The 14,463-nt window shown below is 41.0% G+C and overlaps 1 long non-coding RNA gene across 1 annotated transcript in view; it reads left to right on the forward strand.

Annotated features, from left to right (window-relative positions):
* Positions 1 to 12,108, forward strand: part of LOC149918584 (uncharacterized) — a 62,818-nt gene extending 50,710 nt beyond the window's left edge. The window contains exon 4 of the long non-coding RNA XR_016465169.1: positions 7,739 to 12,108. This is a non-coding gene — a long non-coding RNA (uncharacterized LOC149918584). The remainder of the gene's footprint in view (positions 1 to 7,738) is intronic.
* The last annotated feature ends 2,355 nt before the right edge of the window (positions 12,109 to 14,463 follow it).

Genomic DNA, 14,463 nt, shown 5'->3' on the forward strand with positions numbered 1-14,463 from the left:
CCTTCTTACAATCCCTAGGTCTGGGGCAATTTTGTTGTTGGCTGTAGAATATGCGTTTTACTCTGAAAGTACCTCACAGCTTAAATACTCTGGGAGCGCTCCCCCAGCTGGTTACTACCACTTCCTTGATAAATGGTAGCTTATTAAGATGTGGTATCTTAGTCAGTTTGGATAATGTGTCCTTACAAAGACATACTGCAATGCAGGCCCAGGTATTGTGCCAAGTGTTTAATGAAAACAAACCTGGAGCTTTTCTGCAGACTTTAAAGGTAATAAGGCAAAAGCCTGAATTTTCCTTTCAACAAAGGAAAGGCATACTTACTGTACATTAGTGTGCAAACTTGTTAGGAGATGCTAAAAGAGTAAAAAAAGTGAGATTCATAGATTACATATATTTCTGCAGCTAGCAGTTTGAGAAAAATAACAATTTTAAGAGCAAGAGCACAAGATCATCATAAGCATTGGTAAGGCTGCTTCCCAATTGGTAATATATGACAGGCAACAATAACTCCTTGTTATTTTTTGTTAGCTATATTACAATGTTACATTTGGATTTGGTTTTCATAAATATTGAGGCTTACAGGTATTTGGGCCTGCATTCTGGCTTGGATTCAATTATAGTTGGGATGTTATCTGACTAGGTGAAGCCTTTTAAATAGGTATCGTTTAATACAGGACAGCCACCTAGCATAAATAGTGCTGTGTGACTGCTGGCATTTCAGTGAAGCATTATTAATCCCAAAATATTGTTCAAGACTTGCCTATACTCATCCTTTAATAGATTCATCTTAAGCCAGCAATTTCACTGCACTTTTTAAAGAGGATTCCTAAAGTTCTTTTAATAGGTTTTTGACTTCTCATTTTTAATCAGCAATGAATGATTTAACAAAGTTGTCACATGCATGGTCACCTCTTAGGGGTAATGCAAGATTCCTTTATCTGATGTTTATTTATTCAGTTTTTCTATAAATATTTGTGACTGATGAGAATGCTGTGTTATTTAAAGTATAGCTTTATGCTTTCGCATTTTCCAAATTTATTTATTTTTTTTCCTGAAGGGCTTTCTGATATTGTTTAGTGTTGGAAGTGGAACAACTTGACAGAACAGTAGTCTTTCAGCATGACACATCATATGTAACCTTTCACTATTGTCCTTTGTCTAGCAACAGCTGACAGAGAGAGTACCTGTACAGCATATGATGTTTTCCAGACACCAGTGAAAGTCTGATGCTATTTCTTAAGAATGCAGCAGCTATACTACAAACTGAAACACCACAATTTTAAATCTATTTCTTTCACTGGTTTCCCACCTGCCTTGTTGCAAAAACAGTTGCCTCTGATATCCTTTAAATTAGCTACTAATAGCTGTAGCTCTACCACTTGTATGATCACTGAGAATAGAAAATGCAGTTCCCAATACAGAGGCAACACTAAAGAAAGTGTTAGTCTGATAGTGCTAATTACATGTGCAGAAAGATCAGAATGCTGGAGTTGAGCTGCCAAGGTGTACTCATTCATAAACATAAGTTAGCATCATGCATAATAATATTTCATATTGGAGGTAATGAGAATTATTATTCTGTTTTGTTATTCTGACACATACAGAATGCTGAACAAAACAGGACTGGTTTGATATCAGAGGCTAAAGGTCCTTGCAAATCACTTAAAATACTGCAGTGATTTCAGTACAAAACTCTCTCAGATTTGAGAGGTGAATTTATTACATTTCCTATACTTCTTAATTTCCTCCTACCCTGTTAATATATAATGCTATCACACTTCCAAGATATAATTGTCAAACAAAGTCATCACTTTGTCTGTACCAGCAGAGTTGGTATTGCATGGAAGGCAAAGCTTAAAGTGATACCATTAGAGCTTCCAGATTCTGGATGAGTGCTGTACTGAGCTCTTGGCCATATGTTTCTTCAAGTACAGTGACATTAATCCTTTTTTCTTGGCAAAGCTGCTCTTTGAATGATTCTACTTGCCCACCTAAAATTTACTGACTTTTCAACTGGAAAAAAAAAAAAAAAAAAAAAGTTTCTCTTTTTTTCTCTCAGTGTGCTAAATACTTCTATGTTCCAACCTAAAAGAAAATTGTATTTTGGTGATGGCAGAATAATTTGATCCAGAGATACCCTATAAGTGGCTCCCCTCCCCTATTTTGATCATATGCTAACGTCCCTTTCACTTTAGGAGGATTGTGAGCACACATCTAAACCTAAAATACGTGAACTGTTCTCCTGAGTTTTGTTGCGTTCCTGGTGTAGGATCTCTGCTTACAAATAGTGCCGGGATTCTTAGAGATGAAAGAACTGTACTTCATACTTCATTGTATCCTCTCCTTTGGATGAAAGTCATGTTACAGAATACTTAGTAGTAACCATATAGAAAACGATTATTTTTTTTTTTGGGGGGGGAGCGTGTTAGGTAGTATAAGCTCTAAAAAACTAAAAAGGTCAATGAAAATGACCTTTGTACAACACATAGCTGGCCTGCCAGTTTGGGAAAACTGCATACATTTAGGAAAAATAGCAAGTGTTATTAGATGTATTTCAAAATGATCATTTAACCTCCACCAAAACAAAGGAAAAAAGAAACCATCCTGAATCCTTTTTGAAATTGGACAAATTATTCTAGCTGTCCCCATCAAGAAAGCAGTGTTCTGCCTCTACTTCGGCAGACAAAGTGCAGGAAGTTTAGAGCAAAAGCTGAGAGCTAAGGCTCTGTGACATGGCTCAGTGTTGCAGCTACGGCATATCAGGCACCTCAGCAAAGCGAGGGCCTTCATGAGCTGCACCAGTATTGCATTAGCTGATACAGTCAGGCCATGTGCCAAACTGTGAGCAGAGATTCACCTTCAGCCTGGGTGTTTGGGCCTTTGAGGCTCTTGCCTCACCAGCCAGAAGAAGAAAGCACAGTATCCCAGAGCGGAGCAGGCAGTGGTGGCAGAAACCTTGCTGGGATGTGCCACAGGGGCAGGCAAAGAAAGTCATCGATAAAGAACTCGAATATTGAATAATCCCGCGTTAGAGAGGAACATAATTACAGCAAGACTGGAAAAATACATACGAGAATTTCACCCAAAGTAGAAGAAAACAAAGCACTGTGTTTGCACCATTTGAATGACTGAAGGAAGCTCGGAGTTGGCTTTTACGTGTCATGCACAGGGACTGCTGGAGCTGGTGGCCTTAGGCCAATTTAGAAGAGATAAGAAAGCAAACAGAGACTTAAACACGAGCAGATACGACTGGGTTAAATTAATTTTGGGCGCAGCTGCAGGTTGGAAATGGGATTAGGCTCTGGATCACACAGGATGCTCAGGAGGGTTAACGCTGGCAAGTAGTTGGGTGCCTGGGCTGCCCAGGCTGCGATGTTTTGCACTGACCGGAGCTGGACTGGCAAGGCCACGCCGCCTCGGCGCAGTTGGGCTGGATCACGCCTGACACAGGGAGAGAGGGAGCAGCCGCGGCTCCAGCCTGTCGGGCCGCTCGGCAGGTTGATGAATGTGCTGGGCTGTGAGCGCTCGCCACCCCGGCCAGGCCAGCCTGTCCACAATGAGTTACAGTTTCCCGGTCTCCCTCCCGGCACCTCCTCCCCCTTCCTCCTTGCTGCTGCCCGCTGCCCTGCTGGAAAGCCTGGGTCTCTTAGGGCCATGCCTGCTCGCAGCATGCCGCCAGCATGCTGCTGCCGACCCTCTGCCTCCTGACAGCAAAACACTTTCCTCTCTGCTTGGCAGGAGCTCTAACTGGAGATGGGACAGAGCATGCACTGAGCTGGAGGCCTGAGCGGGCAGCAGGCACCTTCCCAATGCACTTCTTGCCCATCCAGGCCTGCTGGCAGGGGCTGCCATCTCCTGCTGCGAGTTGCCTGCTGGGAGCCGCCTGCCTGCGGTGCGCACTGAGGAAGCGAGGCCGTCTCCCAGGGAAAACGCACAGCAGTCCCGCCGTGTTCCCACCGGCTTCTCTTTTCCTCTCCGTGCATCTGTTTTCGCTTTCTTCACGTTTATACTTTAAAGATGATGTTCTCCCCTCCACGTCCCTTCCCCCCGCAGGAAGATGAATTTCATCTGTGCCTTGAAACAGGGCAAGAACAATAAATATTTATGGGTACCAAGGGAAGGTTGAACTGTAAAGCACCACTTATCCCTGTGTCTCTTATGAAAGGAATTAGCATTGCAAAATTTACATTAAGAAAAAAAATAAAAAAGGGAAGTGTTTCTATGATATGAAAATGCTATGCCTCATGCCCACTTAAACTGGAGCAAACTACCCCTTCTCAGGGCCAAATCTGGGACGTGGCTTTAAAAATGTAATGACCAAATTAAAGCAAATGGCCAAAATTAAACACTGCAGCCCTCGCTGAATGTGAAAGTTCAAGTATTGAGGAAATACGTGTGTAGCAGATTGCTTTGTCTACAGATTTATTTGAATGAATTCTTAGGGTTTTTTGAAGCAGTTTTTAGTATATTCAGAGATACTGTACAGATAGAGACACATAAGAACATAAAAATACCGATATACACAGCCAAGCACAAGCAGCTTCTACGCCTCTAAATCCAGAAGGGGCCATAATAACCAAGTATTCAGTATCGGTTGTTAGAAGCCCAGGCAAAGATAAAACTCCAATAAAAGTACATTCTTTTATGTTCAGTGTTAAAGGAAAAGCAACGTAAAAGAAGGATTTATGTCAGTGGGAGCAGGCAGAGGAATACAGGCCCTTTAATAACCTGGTGCTGCAGGAAAGGGAGCAAGCTACAGCGAGGTTTCTCTGGCAGCAGAAAAGGCCTGAGGGAACCTGGCTCTTTCAAAGTGGGGCTGAAGGCTTGAAGGTGGGTAAGGAGCACAGGGATGCTCGGCAGATTGCCTCATTACTGGTAAGTCTTGGTAGAGCACCTGGGCTTAAAGACCTCATTTTTAATTTATTCAGCATCTCTGTCAAAGTCAGTTTTGGAGCGTGCTTTGAGTGACCTTTAGCCTCCGGCTTTTCTTTGAAAGGGTGATTTGCTATGGCCTTCTTGCCAAAATCAGGTTATGGTTGTCTTCAGTACAAGCAAGATCATGTTCTAAAATTCTCCATTCTATAGAGCAGCAATGGCTGGTTTAAGTGGTCTGGAACACTTAGTATGTGCAGGGGAAGTAAAAAAGTTAAAAAAAAAAAAAAAAAGTTAAAAAAAAACTTTTCATGTTGATACCCTGGCATAGTAATACAGTGCTACTAGTAATTAAGCATTTTGTATCTTAGTGAACTTGGGCTGGTGAATCCTGACAGAAGATTGAGAGTGAAACTTGAATTTTCTCTGACTGGGACTAAAAAGTTTCTTTTTCTGATACTTCCTCAGAAGAGGTAGAATTGGAACAAATTTCAGTTATTCAGTAAATTTTGCCCTCTTTTTATTAATCATTCTCATCCATAATAAGTATTCCCAAAAGCTTTTTACCATGCTCATGTATTTCAAATGCATCTAGATGCTGTTTTCTGGCTTCTTTATAAAGCCAACTGAGTAGAAACAGACATGGAATAAGTCACATTTCATTGTCTTAATATGAGATCAATAGCACCATTTGCAAAGCTGGATGAGTCATGAGGATTTGCTGGCAAGAATGGGGGCTCAATAACACCATTCTAAAAAATGTGGAGTGACAAGGTTTCTTTGTTTCTTCACTATTCTCCCAGAGACAATCAGAGCTGTCATTGGTTCAATGGGATTACTAAATTTGCTTACCTCCTGAATAAAAGGACTACTGGTAACATACGCTCTTACATCATGTCTCTGTAAATCTTCTGGAGGATGGAAGAGGATATATTTTTGTCTTTTTCATTATTTTTGTGTTGACTTCTTCATTTTTACCTGGGTGATTTTGTGCATACAAGAAGGCCGTGGAGTGACCTAATTGCAGCCTTTCAGTACCTAAAGGGAGCCTATAAAAAGAGAGGAGCCAACTCTTTGAAAGGGTAGATAACAGCAGAACAAGGGGAAATGGTTTGAAGTTGAAGGAGGGAAAGTTTAGGTTGGATGTCAGGGGGAAGTTCTTTACAGAGAGAGTGGTGAGGTGCTGGAACAGGCTGCCCATAGGGGTTGTGGATGCCCCGTCCCTGGAGGTGTTCAAAGTCAGGTTGGATGGGGCCCTGGGCAGCCTGGTCTAGTATTAAATGGGGAGGTTGGTGGCCCTGCCTGTGGTGTGGGTGTTGGAGATTCATGATCCTTGAGGTCCCTTCCAACCCAGGCCATTCTGTGATTCTGTAATTAGCTTTAACGAGGCTTATGAAGAGGAGCTTCTGGAAGTTCACTTAATGATAGGGAGATTAAGTCAGTATGGATGTAAATAAGAATCATAAATAACTAAAAACCTTCAGACTGCCTGTCCTTCAAAATAGATTTTTAGAGTATTATGAAGGATGTAATCAATCCTTTATTAGCAAAGATTTGTTCTCAGAGTTCTTAGAAAGCTCCTGATTGTCTGTTAGTACATTTAATTGCAGTTTTCCTAAATTCAGGGCAGGAACGTCTTAAATTTCTCTAACAAGTTTTGCTTTACTTTGTTTACCTAAATAATGTTCATATGAATTTTCAACAGCTTCAAGGTAGCTTAGGAGACAATGTATGAGACTGTTGTATGAAGAGATCAATTTTAGAGGTGATATTTCCAAATCAGAGTTAGGAAAGGATCTGACCAAAGATATGGAGGTATGGTCTACCAACCTCCACCTGCCTAATGATGCTATTTAAATGCAGACGTGTCATGGCAGAAGTTTTGGGCTATTTGTGTGCGTGAAAACAAACCCATTACATGATATATCTTGATGTCCAAATGATTCTTCTGAGCTCAGTATCAGCTGTTAGCCTGTAAATGAAATGGGACGAGGGCTTCGTTGTTCTGCCAGAGCTTTTGCACTGTGGCTGTGCTCACCCAAGTTGCTGTGATCTTGTTCTGCATAACTAAAGAAGAGGTACTGGTCAGACGTTCACAAAATGGAACAAAATGGTTTATATAGCACATAGAAGCTCTTCCCAAAAGTCTTTCCTTTGGTGTAAGATGACTTTGAGGAAGAGTGTAAGGAAATGTCAAGCTTTGCCTACGATATAATACCAGTTCTTCATATAATCTTTCTCTATGCTGTCATTACCAATCCCAGGCTCTCTCAGACTTTGGAGGTTAGCTGTGTATAAAAATTTAGCTTTAAGTATCTCCAAATATTCCAGTGCTACCTTTTAGAGTGTAGAAAAAGCAATAGCAATAAATGTCAATGAATAAACTGTCACTGGGTTCAAAGAACATTAATTCAAGACCTGAAAGTCTCGTCTTGAAGTATTCACATAGCACTGCGTTTGGGGGTATTTGAAAATATAGCTCCAGGACATATTTCTGGAGATATATGCATGTGTTATGCTATATGTTTAGTAAGAATGAAATGGCAATTTTCCATTCATTTCTGATAAACAAAATATTGTAGCTTTAGCTGTTGTGTTTTGTAGAAAACAGTAGTTTCAGGTGCATAATTGTGTTCAATATAAAGTAGAAAGGGAAATAAATGTATATATTTTACAGTTTGAGGAAAACAAAGCAGTCTTGTGCTAGTAATAAATAATAATAAATAATAAATATAATAAATATAATAAATATAATAAATAAATAAAATGAATTAAAACTTTATAATACTTTTGTGCAGATTAGGGACAAGCATGGAGATTGAGAGAAAACAATTGTTGAAAATGAACATTGTTTATTTACTCTAGGTACAGAAAAACTGAAAGCAGCTTATAGACGTAAAAGGAATGGAGTCTGCTCGCAATTACATTCTTCCGCTCACATCTGAGATATTTGGAACCATGGGAGAAAGAAGTCCTGGGCAGCTTGATATGGAGAAGAGAGAGGATCCTGTGAAGCACTCTGTGTGAGAGATTCTTACTGCCTTATGCCACCCGATGTTTCCTGAGGATGGGGTTGTTCCTGCAGCCCTCAGCATGCTCTGGTTCCTCTGTAGGTGTCACACCGTCATCTAAGTCAGTCTTTGTGTCTAAGTAGGAGGTAGGAAACAGTGCTGATGTGAGTAGTGTTTTTTAGAAAAGATATTAAATAGCTTCTTCACAATTACTGGACTTAAGTGTTCTGTAATTGTTTCTCTAGCAATAGAGTTAATTTACTTCAAGTACCCTAATCCCTATTCCACCTGGGATCCTTCTGTTCACCTAATTCCCTCTGAACTTGTAGGTTAGCTGTGGTATTTTTCTCACTTTCCTCTCTAATCTGTTGGGTCATGTTGCTGCACACCGTAACACATATACTGCTATCCACTGCAAAGAGGTGGTGCTTCGTGAGTTCAGTCTTAATTAGAGCTTACAACATGCATTTTTGGTCTTGGAAAGAAAAGTACTGGGTTATTATTATAATAATATTTACTATTTAATTACATTCCAGTAATGTCTATAATTTGTTGGGTATGTTTTAGGAGCTCAACACCTTGGGAGTTAGATCCCTATACCTCTTAATATGATTTAGATCCTAGGTAGGTTAGTAGATCTAGGTGCAAGTCCCAGTCCTTGTTAAACATTGATCCAGCCCACTCTGTGTTTGTTAAACCTTAGGTATTGTGGAATACCTTAGAGAAGTAGAGAACTCCACTCTATACAATAGATGAAAGGCTGCTATATGGGCACATGCAATGTGATGTGCTCAGATTTGTCCAACCATTCAGCTCTTGCTCTATGTGTGCACAGAGAGGGCTGAAGTGTCCAAAAGCATTCCCGAGGTTTTTGGCCTGGCATCTCTGGGTGGCTTTGAAGAGATTCACCACAGATAACTAAAAAAAGCCACAGCACAACAGGGAGTGCATGCCTTCCCTGACAATGATTAATTTTCACAAGCAACTCATAAACGAGTTTCTAAACTAGCTAGCTTGCATACGGGCAGCACTGTTTTCACAGTGGCATGAAGCTCATAGAAGAAAATAGCTGCGGCAGGTATAGCGTTTGCTGCCAGTTCTGAACATGAAGTGCATGGTAAATTCTTGGTAAAATCATCATCAAGTCATGCTGTGGCTTTCAGTAAAAAAGCAACTTTGGAAAGCTGATTCCACGGATAAAGGAAAATTCTTTTCAAGTGTTTTTGATAAGAGCCATAACATGAAATCTGGGTGGAAGTTAGTCACATCCTCACCTGATAAGAAAGTTTTCTTCAGTGAATGAGTTGCGAAAGCCTGCTTGCAATTAGATGGAAAAACTCCAGATTCTACAAATAAATTTTCTGGGCCCTGATTTGTTGTTACCAGATTTGATCAACGCCCCTCTGGACAGAGCAGCCAGGTAGGGATCGGATCCAAAGCACATGCTGAGGGCTTTTAGCTCTGGATAGCATCAAGAGGATTGGACTAAGATACTTCTGAGAAAGGGCTCAAGATCCAGATAGGAGAGGTCATAAAAGCTATATGAAGGGAAAAAAGCCAGAGAACTGAGCTGGCTCACAAATGAGTTTCCAGGGTCAGGGCATTTTATTTAAAAAGCAATTACAAAACTTGTTACAAATGCTAAGGGACCTAGGAAGGGATTAAGCAATCTTGTCAGTTGTACAAACCCTCTTGTGACAGCAAATCTACGCATGAGCTAATAAGGCCAGCGTAACCATAATATCTGAGAAGAACATAGAGTGACTCTTCCCCTGCAAACAATGATAGGAAAAATATTGCTTGGCTTTGAAGAGGGGCCCATTGTGTTCAGTCACATGCAAAGGCATCTTGTTTAGATTCTCGAAGGAAGAGTCTCAGTCCTGGAAGCTGGGTGGGAGTCTGGACAAAAAACAGTGGGAGAGGAGACTGGGGATGCAGATAGTATGTTCATCAGTAATGATGATCTCAGTAAGAGAGAGGTGGCAAAGGAGGAAAGAGACCAAGGATGTTTGTATTTAAAAGAATGTATTCAGGGATGCGAGTGCATGCCATGTACATGCATGTGCTGTACAGAGCTCAAAAGTGTTGTACTGCTGTTGTAATTACTCAAAAATAGGTATCTAAATCTCCCTGGCTTTGAAAATCACAACCATATATATATATCTTGTGTGCTCATATGCATGGTTAAATTTGTCTTTTCTCCCCTGAGTTTTTTCCTTGGTCATAGGCCATGATACCACCATAATTTTTACTGACTATCCCTTTTACAGTTTCTCATTATATTCCAAAATGCTATATTTGATTTTAGTTTTTCCACAATTGATCTTGGCTAAAAACAGAGTGTTTTTACAATTTGCAAAGTACACCACAGGACAGTATGTGTATTTTGATCTCTACATGCATTTATTTGTTAATGGGAACAGGGAGCAAAATGGTGAGAAATAAACAAAAAGAAACATGACATTGCTAATATAAATGACCAAGCCATTGCTTCAGTGTCAGAATGCAATTAGATCTGACCTGGGACTGGAATTCACTTCTCAGCAGGCCTGCTTAATGATTAGTTTTATTGTTTCTTCATCACCCCTACTGGGGGGTTCATTTTTACTGGTAATGGAAAAAGACTGTTGCCCCTGGATAAAAAGCTGGTCATGAAAGACAAAGGGCTGATTGAGGACTGCTTGGCTTTTCAGCCCGCATACCACCTCTTTTGCTGTCCTGCCTGACAGCAGGAAAAACAGTGAAAGGGGTCAAATCTTAAAGGGCCTTCAGGGTAAGTAACATTGCGCTGCACACAGAAATTAGCTCGAGAGGCATTTATTGCTTAGAGCAGTTCTGATCACCGCGGTAAGACAAATTAAATGAGAACTTTTTGCAGCAAGATATTTCAGGTACCAGACATTGCTATCGTGATTAATATTTTTGAGTCTGAGACAGTAAGCATGGTTAGCAATATAACTGCGGTTTGCAAACACCTGCTCACACTCCCAGTGCCAGCATGCAGGTACAAGTACATTTCCACCAACAGCTAGAAATTTCCCAACGGCTGCAACAGGTAAAGACTAGTTGAAAACCTTGGCCAAGCTTGTGTGCTGGCTGCTACCTGTTCGGAAGTGTTTCTGAAGGGATTTATTATAAGTCTTGGCATAAATAAGAAGAATACAGATCGTTCCTGTTTGTTTGCTTTAGTTCGCTTGGTGCATGAAACATGCAGTGTGACTCACAAAGTTGCAGGATGAGTCTGTGATAGAATTATGCTATCTGATATTATGAGATGTAACAGGTGTCTCTGAAGGCAATTTCCCCATCTGGAAGCAGTGCTTCGGGGAATTTAGGCTTCTTGTGGAGGAAAGGCTGGTTGGTTTGCACGAGTGATGATAGGTAAGCTACCAGAGGATTGGAATTGATGTTTTTTTTAGCTGAGCATCAATAGGCTGAGGTGCGTCTAGAAACCACACTAACTAAATGTCTGAGTCTGCAAGAACTCAGCTGAAAGTTTCATGAGAACAGATTTGAAGCCGAGAGCCTTGCCAAAGAACAATGCCATTGTCATTCCTTCCTCACCACACCAGTTCAGCCAGACTGAAATAAAGTAGATTAAGTAAAGCTTTAAAAAATCTTGATACCGCATATACAAAAGAACTCTGAAGGCCAAACTGCCCACTGGTGTAAATAAGTGTTTATTCAAGGACTGCAATGCAGCTAAGCTGATCACATCAATTGTTGAGCTAATCTATAATGTTTAACATTGTAATGAATCACTTAAATAATGAACATTCATTTTTTATATAATTTAATCCACAACAGAGCAAGCCAAGAGGGAGTTAAAATTACACGGTGTGAATGTAAAGAAATTGTCGTCCACTGTAAACCTCAGAACTGCTCTCTCAGATGAACTGGTAATACCAATAACTTTTAAATTTGAGTGATTTCTGAAGTGAATTTGAAGCATATGATCTGAAATCCAAAGAAGCTAGAGACACAGCAATGTCTACAGTGTATGTATGCACCTGAGAGCTGTGTTTGCAAAAAAAGTTGCTCTAATGACCTATTCCAAATGAAGAATTATGCCCCAAATATTCCTGATCTGTATAGGTTCTAATTTTATAGGTAAATATCAGTGTCAGCTGGGACACGAATCACGCATGCACTGGCACATCAAGTGACAATCTAGGCTCTGTGAAATTCACCTCTTCACCCAGTCAGTGAGTTTCAAACAATCAGATTTTGAGTGAAACAGCTGTTGGGACTGTAATTTGGCATGGAGCCTTGCAGCAAGATGCCAGCAGCTCATCTGCAGCTTCTTCTGGGGCCTGCAGGCAGCACTGCAGCCACTGTGGTGGTTACAAGGCTCTTGAGCAAGCGAGTCCCTAGAAGACAGGCTGGAAAAATGGATTGCCTTTTCCTTCCTCTGCTGACAGGACAGAGGAAAGTAGTGTGTATCCTTGAGTGTGTTGTGTGAGAATTAAGAGTCCAACACCGTTGGCACCGGGATTTGGCAAGACACCTGTGGAAAACTATGGCTACAGAGCAGGTCCTAGTGAGCTGGAAGGCCAATTCGCTTGTCCAGTGTTTCGTGTTACTTCCAGTGGCACAGACTTTTCTCCCAGTCCTTATGGGATATGTATACATACGGAAGTTCTTCATTGCTCTCCCTCTCAGTCCAAGTTTTGCCCTGTGTGTGGGTGAATGAGAGTCTCCTGCCATTTAATTGTGTAGGCTTCCTACATAAAGAGGGTATCCAAGCCTTTAAGAATACATTAAGGAAATGAAACAGATACCTATAGGTTTACCTTTTGTAACCCAGTACAGAGTTTTTGGCACAGGATAATACTTCTTGATGGAAACATTAATGCACATGAAACCTATAGAGGCAAGTGTTGCCTCTTCTCTCCTACATAAACTGTCTAGTAGGATATCATTAAGCTGAGGGAATCTTGGAAAGTGACTGACCACATTTTCCCTTGACTCATGCTGTCCCTTCATGCTCCCTGGGACTTCTCCTGTGCTACAGGGACTAGCAAATGGTGGCATGAGGCACTACTATGCTGTGTGTTAGGGTTTATAAAGGGAGGCGCAGCGCAGATGAGATAGGTAGAAAGGGATTGTCAATGATAACATGCCTAAGGATGCTGTAGGTTATGCGGTTATGTGATCTAACAGGCTATGTTTTATGTAGGTAAAGAAACTACGGGCTATACTATAGTCTTCGGCATCTTGAATGCCTAAAGTCTTGTCTGTCCTCCATTTGCAGCAGAATTTCCTGGAGTTCTAGTTTTATGTGGATAAAGATGGGTAGTAGCAGAAGGAGAGCAATGGATGCCATTATGGTGGAAGGAAAAAAAAGTTTTGCAGATCTCTAGGCTGGTGAATGCAGTTGGTCTTACACAAAAGAGCAGAGACAGTATGTATAAGTGTCTGTCTTCTCATTTGACTGAATTACACACTAAAGTCATTTATAACAAAGGGGAAAAAGTGTATTGTTAGTAATTGTTATGTTAAGGAGTGAACCTAACTTGCTGATTTAGCATCCATTTCCTCTTAGAAAGAGGAGGAGAAAATGACAGTAGAGGGTGGGGAGACTTGGCAGGGAGTAGTGTAGACAGTAGGAGCATTTCAGAATGATTTCAGTCAGATTTTTGCTAGGTTTAAGGGGCTGTGTTAGCTCTACTTTTTTTTTTTTTTTTAATTTAAGTGGCAAACCCAGCATGTCCAGCAGGGATGCCACATCAGTTCACTCTGGAGCACAGTGTCCACAGAGGGACAGAGAATAGTAAGGCTTCAATGGAGTATTTGCTGAAAAGCATGATGGGAACTGAAGCAGAACTACAGAGGATGTTAGGAAATACTCAAATACAGTATCAAAGTGGATGACTTTGATTTTCTAAACTTGCTTAAATTTGTTGCTACTTGGACACTTAATCTTGCATTTTATGATTACTGATGGCTTGCCCTCTAGGTTCACTTCCTCTGATTAGTGCATAGGCTCCAGTGTCAGAATTTTTGCGACTGATTTGATGAAATTTATGTTCAACTCTGCAACTCTAAAAATCACATGAAGGTAACCTCGTCTGCATGGCCACTTCCTCCACAGTACTGATGGCATTTCTGAGTTTATAGGCACACATGCTGGTTTTACAAGACCCTGCAAAAACCAGACAGGATTGCTGGCTATTCAGTGTGTCAACCCCATGCTGGCCTGCCATGTAAATCTCTTGTTGACATACATGAGGACCGTCATTCTAATAAAAGAGAGGATGCTAATAATGTGCCATTCCAGTGTCTTTTCATTAGGAAAAGAATCAGCAAGAAAGCAAGGCAAAGGTGAAGGGGTGCTTATTGCTCCAGAGCAGTTTGTTTGCAACTGTCACACTGTTAATTAATGCTAGGTCTGACGAGTTCAGGAATCTCCCCAGCAGAAGGGAAACCATCAGTCTGAGTATGCTAGAGAGTAACCAAAAAGAGGTGATTCAGAAGGATGACTTAGAAAACCCTCACATTGAGCAGACAGCTGTCTAGGGCAAGCCTGGAGGCAGCACTAAACTGTAGCCAGCATGTGCCTGAAGCTATAGCCGTCAC

The sequence above is a fragment of the Phasianus colchicus genome, chromosome 3 (genome assembly GCF_987193195.1).
Source record: "Phasianus colchicus chromosome 3, bPhaCol1.hap1.1, whole genome shotgun sequence".
Lineage (NCBI taxonomy): Eukaryota > Metazoa > Chordata > Aves > Galliformes > Phasianidae > Phasianus > Phasianus colchicus.